Raw genomic sequence first — 24,933 nt, forward strand, 5'->3', positions numbered from 1 at the left:
TGTGATGAAAGAAAAGAGAAAAACAAAGCTGTCAACCTGTCAGCGCAAAACCATATCTTGACAGAAACAGGAAAAGAACGTTTTCACAAGAAGCTAAGTGCAAAAATAATAAGTAAAGTAGTCCATTTGGATAGACGCAGCTGAAAACAAATTGAGTATGTATGGAAAATTATTAAAATCAAAAGCTTGGTTGCATGAATGATAACACGTCAACACTACTATTTGAATTTTTTACATACATGTAAATGTATTATCCTGCTCCCTATCTGTCCCAGAGTTTCAAGATCTTACAACAAAAGCACATTATCTCAACTGTAAAATTAGGCCCAAAACAAGGAAGATGTTTGTAAAACGGTGTCATTAGCAAGCACAGAAAGTGCTAAGAACCCCTTCACTGACATTTAAACTTCACTCAAACTTAAAAATAGAGACAACAATGAAGTTTGTAATGTATTGTCCAAGATAATAACTCTCTTTCCTGTCTGTGTGCTAGTGAACATTAGCACTGCAGCTCTAGAACCTTCTAGCTATTATATCAAAAATAAGAATTACTCATAATTATTTTGCATGTGGTGATATTTTTGGTAACCATTAGCCAGGTAATTAATAGTTACAGGAATTACTAGGTATCAGTGAGGGTGCTGCATTAATGTTGGGTGTTACTGGCAATCATAATTACAGTTCCTTAAGTATTGACTCATATGCTGCCATTAAGCCAAATCTGTGTGCTCATACTTGCATGCCAGAGCACAGTGATGGATTGCCACAGTGAGCTCAGTAACTGCTTTGTGAACTGCAGTTTTTAAAGACATGTGTTGCAGTTTGACACTTACAGCTAGTTGTTTTCTTAAAAAGAAGCAATCCCATTTTAAATCAAAAAGGTCTAGCAAGAAAATAACTGTTCAACCTAAAAATTGGTTTTCATTGGATGTCAGTTGTATTTTGTTGGGGTTTTTTTTTTCTTATGCTGCTCAGTTTTCCTTTTTCTATAATCAGTTTTGTTGGTATTAGTTTACTGTCACCCACAGATCAAGGTAATAATATACCACAGTTGGCAACTCTCACTTTTCTGGAGTGAAATTCAATCTTTTCTTCAATTTCTCACTTTTTCAATCCAAATAAGCAAAGTGCCTGCACTCAAAGCACAATACTTTTTTTTCTACACTACTGTTTGTGACTGCATACAGAAAATATACTGGAATTTTGCTTTTTTTGGTGCAACTGCAGAAATAAGGTTACACAACAGGAACTGGTTGGTGACAGAACCAGATCAGAGAAAACTGATCCGAGCTATGTGACTCTGCCTAACTCTTCTAAGCAGCGAGATGTTCAAATCATTACTCTATTGGTTAACTAGAATCTGCAGCACCTTCCTTATTCTGTGTTTTAGTCCTTAGAGTCCAGATTGGTCAAAATCTAAATCCTCAAAACAAAACCGAACATTAGAATAAGCATAGAAAAGGCCGACCAATGAATCTCTGTTCTTTATCTGTTCGTATACCAATTTTGTGACTCTTACAGGTACAGTGATCATAAAAACAGATATAATAGATGGTTCTGTGTTATTTATTCCATGAGTTAATCGTTTTAACTCCATGAGTTAAAACTATTGTATTTCTATAACCGCACATAAAATGCCATTATTCATCGTCGATTACACAGCGTCCAAACAATACATTTTAATGAGCACATCGGACGAAAAATGTCAAAAATTAAGTAAAACAACGCAGAGCTCACTGAGGCATCTCTTCAAACCAGCTTGCTCTTGTGAAATTAAACTGTTGTGACATTTTAAGCTATTAGCCGAGAGCAAGTCTGAGAGAGAGGACAACTAACATGCACACACAGGAGTCCAGAAACATACGCATGTAAAGGATTCACGCAAAGGAAATTAGGAAAGCAGGCTCAGGAACTTTGTCGGCTCCTATGTTTGGACAGTTAAGAAAGAGAAAAGGTGGGGAATAAAGGGTGGGAAAACAGAAGTATTCAAAATGTATTATTTTAGGACTTATGTGGATTAAGAATTTTACAAAGCAAGCCAAGAAAAAGTTGCACACACATCAAAACATTTTCCCACACGCAGACCTAACAGTAAAATAAATAATTCAGATGAACCAATGTGTCTGTGCTTCTAAAGCAGTCCATTCCTCCGTGCCTGAGCCGAATAAACTTTAACCTCTGAGGTCAAAGGAGCAAGACGGGAGAGCCACGCTGAAATCTGATCTCCTGGGTTTCCTCTTAGACACAAAAACAGACACCTGAGCCCCGCTAGGGAATGTGGACTCAGCGCCACACATAAAACCCACAATCAACAACACCCAGCCATCTAATAATGCAAAACATAATATCAATAAAAATAACAGCTCAACCTTTTACTCGAGAGACTTTTGTAATATTTCACATAATCTGTGCTCAGACAAGTCTCGTGAATCACTGTCCTTGTGCGCAGAAGGAGATCTCACTTGAAGAAGGTGTGAATGTATCTATTGTATGTGTGTTTCAGAGAAGAAAGCATGTTTCTGAGAAGAATTGGAGAAAAAAAAAGAAGCAGAAAGCATGTTTTCCAAGAAGTAAAGTCTGGTAATTAACAAGCAAAGCTGAAAACAAATGAAACTGGAACAATTGGTTGTACTTTTAGTTCATATCTGCAAGATTCTGTCACTTTCCATTTCAGCTTTTTTTTGTGGAATACAATTGCTAAAGGAATCAATAATTATCTTGATTCATTAATTTTTCACTGGAGTTCCTTCAGCTTTCATAAAAAAAAATTTCACTATGTATTTCATGGACAAAGGAAGGAATTAAAGATATAACAACTCTGGAAATACACATTCAATGTAAATTCAGTGTAAGAGCAAGCAGATATTAATGATCTTTGACATCGACCGATTGAAAGTTTTATATCTTCTTCTTTCGGCTGCTCTCACCTCTATCCTCTTCAACTGTTACACCAACCATCTCCAAGCGCTCCAGTTGTGTCCATCAGTCTTTGGGGTCTTCCTCTTTTCCTCCAGTCAAGCAGCTCCGACATCCTCCGTACTACGTAGCCGTCGTCTCTCCTCAGATCATTTCTGAACCATCTCAGCGTTGCCTCTCTAACTTCACTCCAAACCCCCAAACTTACGCTGTTCTTCTGATCTAATTTCTAATAATTTGCATCCTGGTGTCTTCAGCTCTTACCAAAAAACATCTGCTGTTTAAAATAACACCAGATGCAACCCTGCTATTGCAGACTTTATTGTTATTAACGTCAGTGATTCCAGTTTAATACAAAAAAGGAGCAATAATGCAAAAAATATATATATTTCTGTTCCATAGGTTTTTCTGTAATCTATTGACAGTAGGAATATGTACGAATTATAATTACATGTTAATATTACTCAGTACTAATTAAGGTGTTAAAACTTGCGGCTGTACTTTATTTGTATAAACAGAGTTGAGCTACATTATAAATGGCCTGTCCTTGTGTGTGCTTGTATGCAAGCATGTCTTTTTAATTTTACCAGTTAATTAAGAGCAGCCACTTCAGCATGAGCTGAATGGGGGAGCAGCAGCTCCAGGCTCATTGTAGATCCACTAATCCTTCACTTATCTGCACAACGTCAATACTCCTGCTCGGCCCCCCACCATACTGTGCTTCACTCTCTCCTTATTCTCCCTGTGTCCTTCCTTCTACCTAACCCTTGCATCTCTCCCTTCAGCCTTGTTCCCCCCTCCTGGTCTGCTTGAAATCCATCCTTTTATTTATCCTTTCCTCTGGACAAAACAGGCAGGTTGTGGGGAGTAATAAGACAGAGCAGCAGGGGTGGTTTAGCTCTACTAAGGTTATTAGGGCTCACGCTCAAACACACAGTTGCTCACATGGTGACTGAGGTGAAGCCCCATGAGGTCGGGGGCCATTTCTGCTGATGTGTGTGTGTGTGTGTGTGTGTGTGTGTGTGTGTGTGTGTGTGTGTGTGTGTGTGTGTGTGTGTGTGTGTTGAAAAAGCATTTTATGTGAATGCTCTGGGAGGGGGGAGGGGGGGTAATGAGACCACACACCTTTTACTGAGTCTCACAACTGAAGGTGCTCTGTGCTACCAGACAGTTCAACAGAATGATGATCAGACTGACCAAAATCTGTTTTCTTGAAAGCTGGGTAAGCATGCAATTGCAAGCCAGCATTTGCCTGTATCAGTTACCTTTATCAGAATGTTAAGCCACAGCAAGGACTGAAAATTGTCAGAGCTTATCTGGCAATACATTTCTGCAGTTTTAAAGGTTTTTGTAAGATTCGGGTTGCAACTTAGACGCCCTTTTCTTGTCTTTGAGAGTTTTCCAAAAGGGCTGAGGCTGCAAAGTGGGGTTGAAGATAAGCCACTACAGTTGTGGCTCTGAGTCAAAACGGTGAACTTCTTTGAGAGTTAGCCATCTTCGCAGCGGTGTTATATTGCATCATTGACAGACAATGCTAGTGCAATGAACACAAATAACTTCTTGCCATTAACACACACTGGATGTGTGTCTGAGAAACAACAAATCCCTCACTCCACCTAGCTTCTTTGAACGCTCATACGTGCAGATACTGGATAAAGTCACCTCAGTTGATACTTCTGCTTACGGTGGATTTAGAATGGAACCGTTTTGTAAAAGAGGCTAATAAAAGTAGAGGTGCTGCAATATTTCCTATGTGTTGCTGCACCTTGCTGCTCAGCTGGCTGAAGAATTAACTTTTTGTTCATTCACAAGAAAATCAAATTAGTCTGTTAGAAATATTTCTAGTTGCAAAACATAGACATGCATGCTATGCACTGTCTTACTGAAGGAGACTATACCCATTTTGTATTGTATTTACTTATTTGTATCTATATAATTTATCAACTTTGATTCTTTTTTTTCTAGAATTTGCACTAAAACTGAGCAACTATAAGAACATAAATATTGATTATAATTTTGTCTCAATTTTGACAAGCCGTAATATGCTCCCTTGAAGTAATCATGTAGTAATAATCTGTTACCATGACATGCTTAATCTGAGCGAGACCTGCCTTATTACAGTCTGTTACTGCCACACTCTGCAGTAGGTTAACTATAAATACATCGTGCATAGAGCCGTTGGATTTGCCAAACGTAACAATGTGCACAGTCCACACAGAAACATTGCCTTCTAGTTATCTAGTTGTAACTAGTTCTATATTCACAATAGTAAAGATAAAAAGATGCTCTGGCTGGAAACTGGAAGTTGATACCGCAGTGCAGTGCATTGTTTTTGAATTTTTTAAACCAAGCGTTGCCATTTTCCACTCATGCCACAGAGTGAATATGTGAGTGCGGGCATGGTGGGGGTGTAGTGGGAGACCATCAGACATAAACAAAAACCCCACAGACAGTGTGACAGGAGATGGGAGGGGCTACCAAGCGAGGAGTGCTGTGGCCCGTTTCTTGTGTTTTCCAATAGTGCAGCTCTGACAACATGAGGCTGGGTCCTTCCTCACTGCTCAGCTGAGCAATCAGGTCACCTCGTCTTGACAGACACAAAAACACAAACCCACACAGACATAAACACACGGCGACAGTAACACACATGCACAGACACACTGTGCATGCAGCCCGCAGCTGTTGCCAATGATGTCAGTCCTGATTTGGCCAAACTAGCCTTTTGTTTCGCAGCATGAACGCAGAGCAGAAGAGGAGGCTTCATTTGGCAGTGAAGCGGGAGTATTTTCTATCCCTAAGGATTGGATTAGGACGGACTGAGCTACTGGTTGCTGACTTGGAAAGCCTCAACACAAAACAGACCTTTCCTTCAGGATTTAAAGTGGAAACCTTGAAGTTGATGGTACCTTTAAAAACTGGGTTGTCAGTCAGTTTTAGCAGCAGAAGCGCAACGCAAACACTTGAAATTAAGACGCATGTTAAGGACCTCGTCAAAGTCAAAACAGGACAGCTGTTGGAATGAGTGTGAAATTAGTCAGGATGCACTGAGATTCAAGCATGAATATAACTGTTGACATCCATCAGTGGTTTCATTGCTCCCACTGGAAAGTACAAAGATTATTTAACCGTAGGGAATGATGTGCAACGGACATGTTTGATGAGCAATGGAGGAGAATATCATCGCTGAGTTATGAGAGACCAGCTTCGGTTACAAGCTTTAATCTGGTTTATTGTTCATTTTTAAATGTACTTTTCTGACATTACATTGTGTTCATTAACAGGTAAAAGGAATGCCACTAATTTTCTCCTATCATGTTTATAGGCGGGTAACTATTTTGTCCTCAAAGTCGATGTGTTAGTGGGCCTGTCACGATAACATATTTTGCTGAGCGATTGTCTAAAAAATTATTGCGATTAACGATAATATTGTTTCAAGACCTTTTGACACTGATTTAATGGAAATGACGCAATAATGCATGCAATTTTCTGCCATAGATCGATAGATACACTTTATTTTCAAAAGAACACATAACACTGGGACTGATTAACTAAATAAACTAAACAACCAAAAACAAAAATAAAATGGATTCTCAGTCTCCATTAACAAAAAATTTACTTGAATAAAAACTAAACAACATAAAGCCAAAGTGGAAATAAATATTGCATTCAAAAGAGTGCAGATTATGAAGTCTGAATTCTATATTGCCCTTCAGTAATCACTAGATTTAAATAGAGAAGATGGGCACATCCGACTACCTATTACCTAACCTCGTTCATACTACACGACTTTTTGCCCCCATTTCCCCCTTATGACAATCTTAGAACGTTGGCTGTTCTAAGATTGTCGCTGGTGATTTTGAAACCGATTATCATGTAATGTAATTTAGATCGTCGTGGCAGCTCCGATCGAAATCAGGGGTTTTCCCCGACTGGGAGCTTAAAGCAGCCTGTTGAATGTGACAGGTAGCCAATCAGAAAGCGCGGATTCTCCTCCGTGCTTTCTGAGGGGAAATTACCGAGGGGAATCCCAAACAGCTGACACGGCGCAACCCAAAATCCAGCGGACATTGGAGATGTTATGTGGAAACAACATTAATATTTATTCAACATTTCGTGCAAAGAAGATAGAAATGACAAAGGGAGGAGTTGGAGCCAAATTGCTACCGCAGTTGACAAACGCGGTAACTTTTCAGCTGTTCTTCGTTAATGTAACATAAATAAGTTATAATGATTTTCATTCAGTCAGGACTTTACGCTGACTCTAGCGTATCACATCTAGCGCATCACAGGTAGATTCTAGTAAAGCATTGAGTAATACCTGATATTAAAATTAGTTAACTGGACTTGTAGCCATTATTTTGTGCCCATGTGGTAAGACACCACAGGGCACGACGAACCCGATCGAACCGTTATACCTAGGATTTCTGTCGGCCAATGTGTGGTCTCTCAGGTTTTGAAAATGGGCCGACGGTCGGCCGACAACTCGTGTTGTGTGCGCTGGACATTACACTAAGGAAATGAGGAAGTGAGGGTCAATGGAGAGCACCGGAGCAGAGCCTTTTTTCATTCAGTGTCATCAACAGAAAGAAAAAAAGGCAACAAGAGACAATAATGTCGATAATTAAAATGAGGTCGATAGGTTTAATTTATCGTGCGATTAATTGATTTATCACTTATCGCGACAGGCCTATGTGTTAGAAGCAGGAAATATGGGCAAAAGTAAACGTAGGTTCAAATTTGTGCCAAGTTGGGATGGATCAGATGCTCGCTGATGCACATTGAGAAGAGAAGGCTTGCTGTGCGGTCTGCTCAGATGATTTACTGGACTCTAAATCTGCTGAAGTTAATGGTGATTCTAATAGAAAGGTGTTAGAACAGAGCAAATCACGGTCTGTTGCATGTGCACCAGCATCAAGTGGCCATGTTGACCCCTGTCCACCATTAAAGTGGAAAAAAGTGGGCTGGTCTGACCAGGGGGTTGTGTGTCACTTACCTGAGGAACACATCACACCTGGATCCACAATGTAAAGAATGCTGTGAGAACGTTTTGGGTGCCTAAATGTGTAAGTCCTTTTACATGTATCCCCTACCTAAATATTCTGAGACCATCTACAACCTTTCATTGACTCGCGTGACTCTGGCCTGGTTCAACAATGGGAAGAAACAAAAAAAAGATCCAAATTCCCCAACAATGAAATCCAGCAAGCATCTGTGGGACAAATAAGTCCACAGAGGCTCCGTTTCACAACTTGTGCCACGGATACCACAGCCCAACTTCAGGGGTGTGGTGTCCACGCCTGAAAGGGTCAGTGCAGCTTTGGGAGCAAGATTCAGACCAACTCACTATTAGGTAGGTGGTAATGATATTGTGCCTGATTGGAATAGAAGTATTTAAGATTCAAATGATTCAGTGCACATATAAAAAAGTAAGTTCCCACAACATAATGATAATCCTATTTGGTGCAAAATTAAATCATCCATCTACTGCACCTACTTAATTCAGTGGTCCATGTTGCCGGAGTCAACCCAGGACAGATTGCTAGTTCATCACATGGCGCATTTCCCAATGAAACCAAGGGATTACCTAGAAATCAGTTTCTTCTTACAGATGAATCTGTGTGTGTGTGACGCGATGTCGTACGAGGTAAAAAAATAAAAAATCAAGGGAACAAACTTACAGCGACTGAGCACAAAACTGTCAACAGATAAATATGAAAGGCAACAAGCTCTTAATAATTGCCAGCCTCCTCAGCAGGTTATGAAAGTACAAAACCCCTAAAAAAAATAAAGTTTGACACAGTGGCTGTGGTGAAACGCCCCCTAAGCCCCCCTCCTCTCCCCTTATCTAACATGCACACACAGACACATGCACACAACACTCTCCGCCTCCAACCCTCTGATGTCTGTTGGCAGATCTGTCTCAGGAGCCTAATTGGTACTTTCTTATTTTTTTTCCCTCTTTCTCACCCTCTAACTCTGTCACTCTCTCATTCGGCTGTGTGCGTGCACGAGAACTCAGATGCGCTTGTGTCTGTTGCAGCAGATAAAAAGCATAGGAGTCCTGTGTGTGTTTTCATGGCAGGAGGATAAGAGCGTGGGTGCCACTAAATGAAACAGAGGCTGAAGCAACTGCACACTCTGTGGCTATGTGATAGGGCGAGCCAACTCGGTTAACCAAATCTTGGAATGAGCCGCTGAAACCAGGCGTGCGCCACTCAAACACACACACGAGCACGCACGCATGCATGGCTACAGACGAACACAGAGAGACACGCACTGACAAAAAGTTGTCCCAATGCCCAGGCAGGAATCCTGCTGCCAATAATGAGGAGGTTTGGAGATGTGCATTTGTTTGAGCAGATCCAAAAGACACACTTTAATAGCTAACTGGATGGCTTGCGCACACTGCCTAGCGCACACCAGTTTTAGTCCACAGATTGTTGATTTTCTGTGTAGCTTCTTTTATAAGGAGGCACACACGGTTACATATCACACCTGCTGACACGAGATACAAACATAACACGAGACATTCTGCTACTACTGCTATTATTCTGTCAGTGACATTTTTTTTTTTTTTTTGAAAGCAATCCTCGTTCTCTTGACATTTCACGCGGCGGCGGCTGCTTACAGTAAACTCTTGATCTGAGATGCGTTTCTTGGAAGCACGGCAGCCAGGGCTTGCTTGTTGGAGCGATGATTTGATTAGGGTTTTTGCGCTGATTACAGTCTTGTTGGTTACAATATACCGTTCTGTCGGGGAGAGCAAGAGGGCAGGAGCGGGAGTGATTGAGAGTGGGAACGTCAGTTTGTCAAGCTGTCAGGAGCGATGCTGTATCGTGCTTCTGAGGTGTTTGTGTGTAGGCGAGACGCTCAAAATGAATCAGTTTAGATCAAAGAGTACCAGAGAGGGTATTAATACAAATCTTTTAGCAGCTACAAGCACTCGACAGGGCCATACATCTGAGTGTGCGCGTGCACGAGCTCCTTTGAATTAAATGGCGGCAATAAGGAAAAAAGGAAAAGCGTACCTGAACGGGGCTTTTCAAAAACCAAGTGCCTATACCCTCAGAGTTGCACTGGAGAACTGCAGAGTTGCCGCAGCTCAGATCTGGTGTACAACGTTAGCTAAGAACAAATAATATGATAAGCCTCAAAGACCCTTTGCCTTTGTAAGCCTTATAAAATGTTAATCAAATTAATCTAGCTTCCTTTTCTTTAACTCCAAGAACCTGCCGTGCAGTCACTGATTCCCTGTAAATCGACAGCCTCTCCTGAGATTATTTCAAAGAAATGCAGCAAAGCATTTGATCTCCGAAAGCCTGGGACAAGGTGTAATTATTCCCTTCCGTGTATTGTGTTTTCCGTTAATTGGACGTATGCCACCGAACCTTGCTATGATCGTTTAATTGACAGCAGCGGAGACACAGAGGCCCGTCTGAACGCAGGCCGTATAGCCAACATGGAGTGCGCCTGGCAGAACATGTAATTATGACGCTGTGTGAGGCCTAATCGCAGGTCAGGTCTGTGTTGCACCCTGTGAAACAGTATCTGAACACTAGAGATGCTGTGATCTGTGTTGACAGCTTTCGTGAAGCTTTAAACCATGGACACAGATTTTAGATGATTCTCCGTAAGGGCTATACTAAAGATGCTAATTATGCAAAGTAACATTATACTTGGGCTTTTTTATCATGCCCACAGCAAATATATAGTCATAGTGACTGTGATAATAAAGAGATGCAGGACATTGTGACGAACAAAAAGAAAAAATAAGAGCCACAACGATATGGGTTAATCTTAATCAACATTTACAAAATTATGATACAAGATTGCAATTATACGTTTTTCTGGGAGTTGTACTGCCTTAATTAAAATAATGTGTACTAACCTCTCTTCTGTAGATAATTTATATTAAAATTAAAACCAGTAGAGTTGCACATCTGACATTTTAAACAGTCTTTAGCATCTTCTATTTAAGATGAGAGTGGCAAGGCGTCTCAGAACAGCAGCTTCCATCTGTATTACCTAGAGAAACCTTCCCTCTCTCAAGAAGCTCCCAACATATCCAAATGTCTAACCTAGAGTCCACCTGCAGTCACAACTACAATACTGAGGAGTGTTGCTGCTGCTAGGGTTTAGCTATGCTGAATTCGGTGGTCTTTACTGATCAGGAATGTTGAGTTTCTGACTGGACTCTCTCCAGTTAGGGCAGATCAGGCTGAAAAATGTCAGATTACAGCCATCAGTCAATTCCTCGGTTCATGACTTAAGAAGATTATTAGTTCTTTTGTTTTGTCTTTTTTTTTTCTGGTCCAGATTTCTAGATGTCTTTAGTCAAAACAAAAGAGCAAGTTTTACTAGCAAGCTGAAAGAGTTTCACCTTCAGAAACATGCAAAGAAACAGAAACACAAAGTAAATCAGAAAATTGTCTGAGAGGATTTTATAGATTGCAGATTGGGGGGAGGTGGGGAGGCAGAGAGACAGATCAGAATTAATCCTCTTTACTCTTTGTTTGGTAATCTGATTTAGTCAGATTTTTCTGCTTCTATCTCTGGTTGTGGTTACTGATGCTGTCCCTGGACTGACCACAGCGATTTTCACCTTCAGTGCCCCCTCGACTCCCCGCCCATGTCCCCTCCTCGTCCCCTTCTATGTTGATGTTTTAGCGTGACACATAAACAAAATAGGGGGGTGGGGGGGTAAACATAAATCCCTCGCTGCGTTTGCCAAATCCTGCTATGCGTCTGCGTGCAAACTATTTTCCGTTGAAGACAAGTACAACGCGGCTGTCCCTGCTCCACATAAATGACCTACTTTGCACATTAACACACATTTACATGACAGCGAGATCCAAGGCAGCTTCATATTTTCTGTCTGGCTTTAAAGTGCAATATGACTCTTGTTCAATTCTTAGAAGCCGCGGCATTTTTAGAAGCCTCCCGTCATTTTGGAGGAGATCACAGAGACAGCAAAGCTGACTGGAGTTCTGTTAAGCCACAGTAGGGAAAACGTGCTCATAATGTGCGGAGCGCTCGCGAGCAGAATTGTACTTTTGTCGTGCAAGTGCGTTGAAGGGAGACGAAGCTGAGACAGAGGCCCACCTAAGGTGCTCTCAGCTCAGGCAGAGCTATTTCCAGACCAGCAGCCCCTCCCGTCCCTGTACCTCCAACCTCTGGTGGGGGAAACCACACCACTGCTCAGGCCCAAGTCACAGACACGACTCAAGAATGGATCCATTATTCACACAGACACACATACCATGCTCAGGGGACTGGCGCACACGGCTGGGATGTGGTAGCGCTGAACGAATGCTCACTTTTACTTAACTTCACTTAACTAAAATGCCCCAGCAAGTCACATAATGAGATTCGAGTTTGTTTCTTTTCTTTTTTTTTTTTTTTTTAAACAACGCACTACTCAGCTTTTTGTGTCATTAAAAATGTCAGGCGTACCCTCTGTGATTTGAGAACACAGAGTAAGTGAAACAGCCTGGAGCAGAATGGATTTGCTTTTCTGTGAAAGAAACAGAGTAGAAATGCACCGATCAGGTCGATTTCTGAGTTTCCCCCAATTCTGACCAATTCCTCTGTTTTCCAAAGAGTGATAACACCATAAAAGAGCAAAAAAAATTCTTAATAAAATTAAGAAATCAAGAGAGTTATGCGAGTTTATGTCCCCATATGATCGAAAATTAGTTTTCAGTTAGATGTACTTAATGAAAAGGAGGGAAAAAAATCATATTTTTCTGTTTTTGACCAATCAAGGACCAATTCCGATCTCTTGCTGGTTGATTTGTGCATCTCTATTGTAAACAGTGCACAAATATATATTGTATATATATATATATATATATATATATATATATATATATTGTATTTTTTCTTTTTTTTTAAACGACAGTCTAAGAGTGATAAAAGTGAACACATTGTACGAAGTTTAGAGAACGCTTGACGGCACAACACAACTCCACGAAACTTGACATGGATGAATATGTAAGTGCTCTCCCTCTCTGTCTCATACACCGACACGCACGCATTCACAAAGAGCCCAGATTGCATTCGAGTTTTGCTCATGGACCATGATAAGAAAATGTGGTAAATGCATAATCTGATATGCATGACTGGAGGTTTCTCTCTGCCTTTCTTTCCCTCTTGGAAATCGCAGGTTGCATCCATAATTTACACCAGCCTCCGTCTGTTTCTCTCTCCTCCACGCGGCTCCCTCCCTGTTTTTCTTTCCTCTCCATCTCCCCTTCTCTCTCCTGGCAATCTGGCTTTTGCAGCTTTGCTCATTAGCATACTGCAAAATGTGCAGATGCCACCAAAAATTATTCACCTTCCAGCGCTCTGATGCCGTTTCACATGTACACAAACTACACCGTCGACATTTTGCACAAACATCCCCGACAAAGGCGACGAGATTAGATCTCCTTTTCTTTTAACGGGTCTGAGAAATAATATGGGATCCTTTGGTCTGCTGTCTGTTGTTTCCTTGCAGCCTCATTCAACCCGATTACATCATCCATCATGGTGGTCAAAGGTTTTCGACACTGCGATGATGACTGCCATGGGTTTAAATAGACACTTAGAATTTATGGAGTCCAAGGGATAGGCAAATGCATAACACTCATGCTGTTCAAAGGCTAATTGAACACAATATTCATGCATTTTTTTGCATGAAATTGATCCTGCAGATTGTGGAGCACGAAGCAAATGTTGCTTGCTGGTGAAATCGAGATGAAAATTTGTCCTTCTTTCAAATAATATTGTTGACGAAGGCAGATCGATGGTAATACGTGCCAAGTTCAAATTGGCTCAGCGCTACTCGGCTCATTGCAGCTTACGGTGCAAAAGTATTCATACCCTTTGAATCTTTTTTTTTTTTTTTTTTGCATTTGGTAATGTTAAAACCACAAACCTCAAGGTGTTTTATTAGCATTTTATGTGACACACCACTACAAATCAGTGCATGCTTATGAAGTGGAAAGAAGAAAAAAAAAAACATGTGGTTTTCGAATTCGCTTGCAAACAAAAATCTGAAAGGTGTGAAGTCAATTTTTACTCAGCCCCTGTTAGCGAGTACTTGCAACCATCTTTGGCTGCAATCACATGGTCCATTTTTTCCTTGCAAAATAGAATAAAAGCAGTCAAATTGGGTGACATTCTGTGAACACTAATGTTCAAGTCATGCCACAGATTCCTGGTTTACTTCTTCACTTAGACTAGGCCATTCTAACGCACGCTTTAATTCAAGCCATTTTACTGCAGCTTTGATTGATTTGATTAGAGTTTATGTGCTGCTGGACGGTGAACTTAAAAGGTTTTCTTACTAGAGAACCTTGTATTTAGCTTCATTCAGCTTCCCAGCAAGTCAAAATGTTCAGTCTAGGTCTTGTCTGACCAAAAACCTTCCATCCACAAGTTTGTGTCCTGCATTGTTTGGTGCAAACTGAAAAGCTTTCCTTCAGCAATATTTTTACTTCTATATAAGGAAAATGTGTGCATTGCACATATCAGCTCCTCTGTTCTCCAACCTGAGGTGTTGATCTCTGCAGCTTCTCCAGAGCTGCCATGAACCTCTTGGTTGCTTCTCTGATTAAACCTCTCCTTTACTGCCAGCTTAGGTAGATGACTTGGTAAGTCTAGGTCAGCTTGCCGTTGTGCAATTTTAGACAAAGCTAAAATTTTTATAAGAATGTTGAATTTTGCATCAGTGGTTCTCATTTTCCTCAATAGTCTCATTCTTTTCTACCATCACAATGTCTCCATCACTCACCCTGAGCCTTCTGATTAGGATCAGGAGGATCTATATCAGCTGTCTGCAAAAAGGACAGCAAGAGTCTGCCTAGGTGACCAAATAGATTATTAGAAAGCAGAGTTTCAATCTTTTCCATCTGAAATTTGATTGCACCAATGCGATCCATAGTAGCTGTGATGCTGCGCACACTGATATTTCAATAATAAGTTAGTGTATCGTTCAGCTCTGAGATGTTCAAACCTTGTGGAGATTGTTTTACAACCCAATCCTGCTTTAAACCTCCCCGATCTGTCTGACTCATGATGTTTGTTCACAACTGTTCTCTAAAAAACCTCTGAGGTCATCACAGAGCTGTAATTATCCTGAGACTAATCAACACACAAGTGTGCTAGATGTACTAACAAGGCACTAGATTTTATCCAAGCAAAAAAAAAAAAAACATTCACAATTAAGCACTGCTTTGTTTTTAGGTTGTCACACACAATGCCCATTAAATGGACAGAAGCTTGTGGGTGTAATATGGCAAACAGTGAAGTAGCTTAACGTGAATCAATGTTTGTGCAAGTCACTGCATAAGATTGGGGTCTTTCTATTGACATAAGCCGCAAAAAACACATCAGCAGTAAGAACTGTTTGCTATTCTCAGAGACTGAAACTGTTCAAGTGACAGGCGTAAGTTGTCTAAACGTCCAAACAGAAACACAATGACATAAATATACGTATATCCATATTTAAAGTAGTATAATATCATGAAAATTGTCATTGGTTGCATAATGGTTGGTGCAGAAAAAAATGCTTTTCTTTGCAAATGACTGGATATTAAGATAAAACTCTGTTTTTTGCTCGTCAGAAAGCCTGTTTTCACACTCTCCTCTGCTCCACCTGAACAATGTGAACACTGTTTTCCCAGGATAAAACCTACTACTTGCTTAAAGAGGCAAGCGTGACACAACAAAAATCTAAATCGAAACCGCTGCTTCTCATCTTGTGTTTGAGTCTAAGCGGTCATATCGACATCGCAGCTCACACCGAGGCACTCGGACAAAGAAGGAGGGGACAAATCAGGAGTCTTACCGATTCGGATGAGGAGGCTCCTGCGTTTGCTGTTAGGCAAAATCGGCTTCTTAAACTTCATCAATCACAGAGCGAGCCTGAAACCAAAACAAAACACAATGCAACAGATTTGGTTAGCGAGTGTTACGATGCAAAATGTGGTTTTTAAGTAATAGGAATACATGGGATAGCTGGTGTCATTTATTAGGATGTAATAATAAAGCACCCTGCTGTTCATCTGACAAATTGGAGGCAGAGAACTGGGGAGATACCTAAACATACCTAAACAATAAACATGAGACGATTCCTTGCAGAAGCAGCCGTCTTTGAACTCTCCAGGCTCTAATCAAGGAGCAACTATTCTTTTCTTTTGCTTCTGGCTATTTTGTAACAGGGATGTGTAGATTTTCTTATGGGGCCCATTAACAAACCACTGCATACTTCACAGAGCTGCATCCTTAGCTCATCTAAGCCTATGTTTTAAACTTGATGACGCCGTTTTTGAGCATGTGAACAGATGAAGAAAAAAAAAAGAAGAAAGAATTAAAACTAAGCATTACCCAACATTTAATTACTATTAACACCAGTTTGCAAGCTAAAAGCGTATCCACGATTCCCCCCATATCTGAATCAAATTAAATTAGTCATGTGAGTTTAATTAACTAAATACAATCTGATGCTGCAATTTCACACTTGGTTATGGGGAACAGAGGACGGTGCTTGAGTACGGAGAAAGAAAGGATGGCAAACCTCTAGTCGGTATGACGCTGTGTAGTGGGAGGCTTGGAAGTTGAAGACTGCCACAGTTTGATGAACAGACAAATCATTAAATGATTACTTAACCCTCAAGCCTGAGAGAAGTAGTACTCGCCAGATTATTTAAAAAAAACCGAATACTTTTAACAAAACAAATAGTTTTTTTCCCTTTGCATTATAATTTTCAGTCTTTTCATTATCATATTAGCAATAGTAATATATAATTGGTCTGAAGATGACTTCACTTGAAGCTGATCAGACATTAAGGTCAATGTGAGGAGGCACATTCCCAGTATACATTATTTCATGGTGCACTGAAGTTTAAGAGCCAATAAAACAAAACTAAATAAATAAAGAAGTAATTGTAGAGCTGAGATTATTCTGTTTTAGGCACATCCTTCTTTCTAACGTGGCTTAATTTTTACTGTGATTTTATTGGAAATGACTGAGCAATGACATTTTGAGATGATATACACTTTATCAATTAGATTTAATCAGAAATCTTATGAGAAAAAGGTAAAAAATATAAATATATTTTATTCCTGATTCATGGGTAACAGTGTATTTGTGTAGGAAAAAATTATTCCTATAATCTAATTAGACATCCACAAAAAAAAAAAATTGATTTATTTATTCGCGGTTTAATTTTAGCTACGTTGCATACAACAAGCGTATGTTGATTTATTTTATTGCATCGTGGCACCTTTGGCGCACCACAAATATTACTGAAAGCGACATTAGCTGAATGACTCAGGATGCTCCTAATCAGGGTTTACACACAGGGAGGCTACCTTTATGTGTGAAGAAACAGAAACACTCCTCTCACATCATTATTCACTGCTGGTGTCAGTCACTGAACCCTAACTAATACAGGTAACACCCTTTATATTTTCTGGAACCAGCTAATTATTGCCACTAAAGGCAACAGAAGTGAAGCTCAGAGGATTAAAATAGAAACAAAAATGAGGACAAATAAGAAACAAAACTCAAAGAATTTACACGTTTATGGCAAAAACAAGGTGAACACGATGGTCTGTTGGGCCTCTAAGGAAAATGGCTTATTAAAAAAAAAAAAAGCTTCTGCTCAGTTTAAAAATAATGAATACATGTTTGAGAAAAATATTCCAAACAGTAAATTATTGTAGGCACTTATCTAAGGAAGGGTCATCCTTCTGCAGTGAATCAATAATTCTCACCAAGACTGAGATGCATTAACCACAGGACCGCCTGTGTGTTCTTGTATTCATCTGAGCCAAGTAATTTCTACTGTGTCTTTGTTTGACTGAGAAGTTCTAAAGCACAATTTCCAATGCTGGTATTATTTCCCCATTCATACAAAGGCTCCATCATGGTGCTAAATGAGCTGCAGTGGGTGATATAAAAGAAAAGAGAAAACACACACACACACACACACACTTACATACACGGTAATTTACTGATCCTCTGTAATGAAACACGAAGCCAGCCAGGCATGTTTTCTCACTCTCACCGAGAGAAAATACGGCTGCCGAGATCTACAGCGCCTCAGAAAAAATAAATAAATAAAAAAAAGATGCTGTCACACCGCCTAAAGAGAAAAGGCAGAATTATAAGAAAGGGAAAAAAAAAACAAGAAAAAAAAACAAAAAAACAAACCAAATGGAGCCATTGATTCACTACTTGTTTATTTACAAGCCTCTCTGGAGAAGAGATAAATTCCCCTGTTGAGGCTCTGTTTCCCCATCACACGACACGACGGGATGCATGAGAAGAGGGGCAAGCGGGCCGCGAGCGCAAATGTGAGCACGCAAACACAAACGTCTCGCATCTGGATTAATCTCCAATGGGCGTCATCGCAGATGCCATTAAATGTAGCAGAAGGCGAGAATCATTCAAGAGAGAAAGAGAAAAAGAGAGGGAGAGACCGCCATCTGAATAATTTATTCCGAGGCTCATCTTGTCTCGCACCAGGGGGATTTCTGCTTTCAATTTACACCGTTTTCCTCCCCATATTCGAATCAGGAAGCAGATTTGTTGTGATTGGCACGCGGAAGGTCACCGTTCGCAATCTAGTGTTGTTGGTGCTGCCCTCGGTGGGGTTGGTAGGCCAGGTCTATTAGCACGCTAGGAAGCACCGCATGTGGTTTTTTCCTTTCCTTTTTTTTTTTTTGTCCGCCTTTGTTTACATGCTCGGTGACGCTGGAGAATAAGGCCCGTGGTGCATGGAGACATCAGTGTGTCTGAGCTTATTAGACGAGCTTTCCAAGGACACAGTAGGCTCTAGAAATTACACTGGCTGAGGGGGGGGGAAACAAACACTATAGCTAATCATAGCAGGAGGATGTTAGGAATGCAGACGCCAAAGCGAGGAGCGAGCGAGGGGGACAGAAAGGACAAGACAGAAAGGGAAGGACAGAAGGGAAGATGGAGGAGTTGGGAATGAGAGCATGAGAGGAGAAGGTAAAAGTAGGAGAGCGCAAAATGAAGCCACGGCTCTTGTGCCTGTCCTCATGATGTGTGTCACAAAGGGACTGAGAAAAGGACACAGAACAGTTCACGGAGGCTCAGGTCAACTGTGACAGAATGAGCTGCCATTAACCAGACAAGCAGAGGGAGAACTCTATCTGAGTGACAAACTCTAGCTGAAATCTGCAGCCTTCGACGCGGCTCGAGGGATCTGCTTTGTTTTGTGCCGGTGTTATACAACTCCTCTGGGAAAGGATCAGTCTATCGCGCCGCGCGCTCAATCCGGGAGATGCGCACGTGTTGGGACGGAGGGTATGGGCTGTGGGCGTCCTCTGAAATGTAATCGAAACTTTAAAAAAAAAAGGATTATTGAGTAGCTTTGAGTCGGTGTGCTTAGCAAGCAAACTGCCCCTGGAGGAGTCAATTGGTGTGAGCTAGCTACAGCCGGATGACAAGACTGGGCTGTTTCTGGCCTCGCAGGCATGAATAGCCCTGCAGCAGGCGGGCACGGCGCAGCGGTTCAACAAGGCCTCTTTAACCAGCAGAATGACAGGCAAGCAGACGGGCGGCCAGCCAGACACAGACATGCAGCTCTGGCTGCTGCGCCGATGCCAAATCAGTTCCACCACATGATGCAAGCGAAAGAGACTGGGAGAGGACAGTCTAAGTATATAAGTGTCTCCACAGTTAGGTCACCAGACTGCATATATATATATATTTTTTTATCTTGTTTTCCATGGATCCCACCCTCCATAAGGCACCAGTTTTTCACCATCGTCTGCCAGCTCTCTTACGTACGCTCGTTCTGTTTCTGTGGAGAGCATATGAATGACTTGTGCCTTGTTAAACTTTAAATGCAGGAGTCCATGGCCTCAGGCGCTGCATCAGTGCCTCTGCGCGCTCTCCGCCTTGTGGAAATCTCCGTGCAAACCGAAGGGAAACTCGGCACCACTATGACACAGCATGCAGGAATGCACCAGCGGATGTGGCTCGCTCTCTCTCTCTCTCCTTAACTTCTCAGTCAGCCCTCCTCCCCCCTCTCACTGTGGGCAGGTCCATATGCACCCAGTAATTATCAAGGTTATTTTCTCCAGAGGACCAAATCCCTGTTTATGGGCATAAGCGTGTGTCACCAGGGCCTTGGCTGTCAACCCCACAGGACGCTGACTCTAGTGGACAAGCCCTGGAGAGAAATCTCTGCTTCTCACACAACGGAGCTGCTTCTTTTCTTTTTTTCATTTTGCGCACACACACACACACAAAAGAAAACATTTGCGATTCTCGGCCGTTGTGCTATGACCTCAACTAAAGACATCAAAACTGATGTTCCTTAAGAGCCTCAAACCTAGGATTTATCCTTGAAAACCCTCAACTGATGAAAAAAAATATTGGTTCAGAATGGGGCATATAAATCCTTTGACAACATATTTAAAAACTTAACTATAATAAACAGATTTTATATACTATGCCTTGCAAAAGCATTTACGGACTTCAAACTTTCCACATTTCATCACGTTACAGCTGAACAAATGTAGGGCATTATGGGGGATTTTGTGAGGCAGACCAATACGGAGAGAAAAAATACTAGATGGTTTTTCAAGGGTTTTTAAAACAGAACTCATATTTATGTTCACTATTTGTATTCGACCCCCCATTCCCTCTGATGCACTCAAATACAACCAGTACAACTAAATAAATGCCTTTAGGAGTCACCTAAAGGACAGGAAAAGAACCGATTTATTACTACTAAGAATGACAAACTAATGACGGATATCTGAACTCCACTGTGATTAGTCGACTTCTGGATTCAATGGTGTGCTCTGCATTTTATTTTGGGGTGTCAGAATAATTACCAATGCACACCACACTTCACCAGCCACCAGCTTTGCACATCCACTGACTGGAATATTTGTGACTAACGTGAAAAATTTGAATGTCTTGAAGAGGAGCGAATCGTCTTGCAAGGCAGTTTATGTAAACTCTTTAGTCCCTGCAGTCGTGAGAGCAAAAAGCACATGTTTATGTTGGATGGAATGAACTCTAAAAAGGACATTAATTTTTTTTTTACTATCAGAAGTTCAATTCATTTCCCTCACCCCCCACAGTAAGAGATTCCTTGGAGAATTGGGATCCAGGCTACAGCACACATTTCACATTTCCTTTTTGGCAGTGGTTTATGAGGAAGCAAAGACTCGGAACAGCCAGTGGTTAACAAGGCCTGTAAAAATCACTAACCAACACAACAAGGTAGGCATTATACCTGTTAATTAGAGGCAAACAGGAGGCAACTTTGTTTTGTGAATGGGACACAGAGTAGGCTTGTTCTCATGGTACATTTGGCTTGTGAGCAAACAAGAGCCCGGAGCAACCTGAATTGCGAGCTCAAGAGTATATTTGCATGCAACAAACTGTTAGCTGGGGTCAGTAGTGCACACGCACACACACACACATGCACACACACACGTACTGAGAAACTGGCTGCTTTCCTCACACAAAAGCTGCTTCCTCTTTGTTTCATCACGCAGGCTGGGCTTTGTTGGTGTGCGGAAATACCTCCAGAGGGAATGAAAATACTGGCAAGTCCCTGCAGCTCATTCTGGAGCGAAACACGGGCAGCGGGGTCGGTCCTGCAGCTGCAAGATCACTCGCGACGCGCATGCATGCCAAGTGCCTGTGTAGGCTCGGCGCTCCAGTTACGCACGGAGATAACCGTGTTAACCTAAAGAACATAAACACCGGGGTGTAGTTACAGAGCTATCGGGGAACTAGTAGAGCCAACACTGACAGAGCAGAAACTGAAGCTGGACTAATGTTGTCAAGGAGGCTGCAAAATTACTATCAACGTCACTGCTAAGAAATGGGAAGAACTCGGCGACTTCACGTCTCAGATTTACTAACTTCTTGTCAGAATTTGGTGAAAGAGTTCAAGAAAAGGTCAGCAGAAGTCGAGATGTTTCAGGAATGGTGAGTCACACGAAGCTGCATGTACTTGGGGACTCTGCTACCAATTCATCCCAACACTGGGTTGCACACATTCACCCAATCTCAACAAAACTGGGATGCCAGAAAAAACATACGTCGAGTCCAAAAGAACCTTCACTCTACCCAACTCCACCACGGCGCAGCCCAGTACCACGCTTTTCTCTTTTCATATTCCATTACCTCACTCCGCGGACATCCATACAAGCGAGAAACACGTGCTTGTAATCAGACGACAGCATTCTCCACTGATGACTAAAAAAATCAAAGACTTAACAATCTGCACTTAAGGCAAATATACGCCATATTTAGTAAGATGTCCAAACCTACAAGTAGGAGAGACAGAAAAATGTGGTCGTCTGTGGAGGTAAAGATGGTAAGCGATGAAGAGATGCATTTTTGGAAGTATTTCAGCCCAACTCTTAACACAGATGGATTTTTAGCTTTGCAGTCTCACTTTGCTACCTACGCGCGTGTTCCATTGACCCAGGAAATTAAAAACGACTTGCTATTTTCATCAAAAACTTCATGTCGATTGCACCTCCTACATAAATCTGAGTGGCTGCGACATCTTTTTAGTACGGCTACTACATGTTTGTTGAGAAAAATCCTACTTCTAAACTCTGCGTGGAAGTTAAAAGTACAGCCTATTTCAGAATCTCCAACACATAGTTGAAAGTCTGAACATATCAGTAAAAATCTGAGAAAAAACATGGGAAAAAACTTTCCAGACAGGAAGTGCATGCAGGGGCTGAGCTGCTTTGACAACAAAAGGCTTCTAGCGCAACATTTTGCACAATTTATGAAGTCTGGTTTTTTTTTTTTACTTTTTTTTTTTGGGTGTAAATGCTGCATTACCGTGGCTGTTTAAAGTCTGAACAAGACAAAGCACTTTGCAAAAGGCAAAGATCCAGCAAAGCACAAACACATCACCAGTGGCTGCTAAGAAAGATGCAGCCAGAGCGAGTCTGGAGATCAGCACCGTCCTTTATAGGACACCTATATTACACATATTTATATCAATCTGTGGTAAATACTGATGCAGTGCTGTGTAATTGCAGATTTTGCTTGGCTGTACAGTACCAATCAGCCTGTTAGGTGACACCAAGATGAAGATTAGTCATTATCAGGGCACTGCTTGAGGCCAGAGTTGCAGATAAGTATTCCTTGACTCAAATGTGCTCAGCAGGTTGTTTCGTTTCTGCCCTACCTAACAAGGATTGTCATTACACCAGCCCCCGTGGTTATCAGAGAGTGGGAAGGGGGTGGGTGTGAGAGTCATGGGATGAAAGGATCTAATGTTTGAGGGCGATGAATTGTGGTTATCAGCTGCTACTTGTTAAACAACCAGCAGCTGACTGAACTGTGGCAGGTTCTCTGTTTTCAAATTAAGTTTCCTTTGACTTTTTTTTTTACAGTATTTTACAGAATTCTAATTAGTGACTATAAATATTCTATAGACTAATGTTATAATGTTTTGTGATGCAAAAATAATAATAAATCAAATACCAAAATAAATAGAGATTTTTTTCCAAGACAGGATCTTACAAAAAGGCTAATACTACTGCTGAAGAAGCTGTAGAATATTGTGTATAATTGGACATATAAATACTATGCATACATTGTTCGTATATCTAGACAACAAAGTAGGTTTGAAAGACGCAAGATTTGTTCCTTCAAAGAAAACCTCTGTCTTTTTGTGGGAGAACAAGCTACGGTCTTTTGAAACCACAGTAAACGTTTGACACAAAAAGAACAAGGCACATCACCAAAAAAAAAACAATATAGCCCCAGTGAAATGTGGAGATCTACTTTAACATTATGTCTCAGGTTAAAATAGAGAACAAATCTCACCATTTTTAAATGTCTTTTATAAACACCATCCCAGTTTATATTTAAATGACAAATCACCTTGATTGAACTGAATGAACTTAAGCTTTTAAATATTAAGAGTCTTGCAGGAAAATCTGGCTAACCGTCGTCTGTGGTTAAAAGCTTAACAAAAAAATAAAAAAAACTTAAAAAATCAGGTTGTAAGCAACTTTCCTTCTTATCAAGTTAATTACCATTAAATCTTAACAAGTAAGCTGTGCAACATCCTGAATCCCCCAAAAGTGCTAATTTTTCAGCAGAAACACTCCATCTTTTGACTAAACAGCTGAGTAAAACAACTCTGAGCAGATATCAGGGGGAAAGCAGATTCTAGATGTACTGAAAGAGGGGAAGAGCTTTCAAGACAGCTGTTTGAGTTTTTTTCTATGTCACTCTCGCTCAAACACACACACACGCATGCACACACACCCCGAACTCCCTCTCTCCTTTTTAGCCAGTGACAGCAGGCACCCAGCGATGACACAAGGAGTGTCTCTGGCAGCCTGTAAGGCAGCACTAAACAGACAGAAATATCTGTTCTGACAGACGGACAGACCGTCACCCAGCAAGACATGCATGCAGCTGTCACAGAGCGCACTGCACCTCTTCGCGTTTGATTTTTCTATTTCTTATTTTAACTCCTCTCTCAACACCGAACACAGTTTTAGTCATTCTTCTTCCCGTTGTATTGATTTTCCACTCCTACATTTACGAGACAGCGCCGAACATGGTTTATCTTATGGCTGGAGAGAGTGTGGACTAAGTTTCAGTGTCGTGACCCCGACATTTGAACATCCTGCAGCTAATCAACATCTTTGCTGCCTTCATTTGTTTATTCATCTCTTACTTTCCTTTCAGGAGAGTCTGTTCTCAATTTCTCCGGCTGTTTAGCCTTTTCGTTCTCAGGAACAGCCGTTCCCAATTAGGAGGGTCAGAGTGCGGAATAACTCATTCACTGGTATCTGACTTTGGAAGATCCACAGCAATAAGAAACTCCTGCTATAAAACTGCCAGGTCTAAAACTTGTGCACAGACTGTGTTTGCATGTGCATCTGTGTGCATAAATCTGCACTGTGTCAACAGGTTGTCAGGAGACTCTGACATCCATGTTTTACAACATGCGATTATGACAAACCTGCTTACGTTGTGATTGA

The 24,933-nt window shown here is 41.1% G+C and overlaps 1 protein-coding gene across 5 annotated transcripts in view; it reads right to left on the bottom strand.

The window, feature by feature from the left end:
* zmiz1a (zinc finger, MIZ-type containing 1a) overlaps positions 1–24,933 on the bottom strand; it is a 124,733-nt gene that overhangs the window by 61,410 nt on the left and 38,390 nt on the right. For all 5 annotated transcript variants that reach the window (XM_008429483.3, XM_008429479.3, XM_008429481.3 and 2 more), the window contains one exon: positions 15,749–15,825. The gene's annotated coding sequence lies outside the window, so the exon portion shown is untranslated. The remainder of the gene's footprint in view (positions 1–15,748; positions 15,826–24,933) is intronic.

The sequence above is a fragment of the Poecilia reticulata genome, chromosome 15 (assembly GCF_904066995.2).
Source record: "Poecilia reticulata chromosome 15, P_reticulata-male-v2, whole genome shotgun sequence".
In the NCBI taxonomy this organism is placed as follows: domain Eukaryota; kingdom Metazoa; phylum Chordata; class Actinopteri; order Cyprinodontiformes; family Poeciliidae; genus Poecilia; species Poecilia reticulata.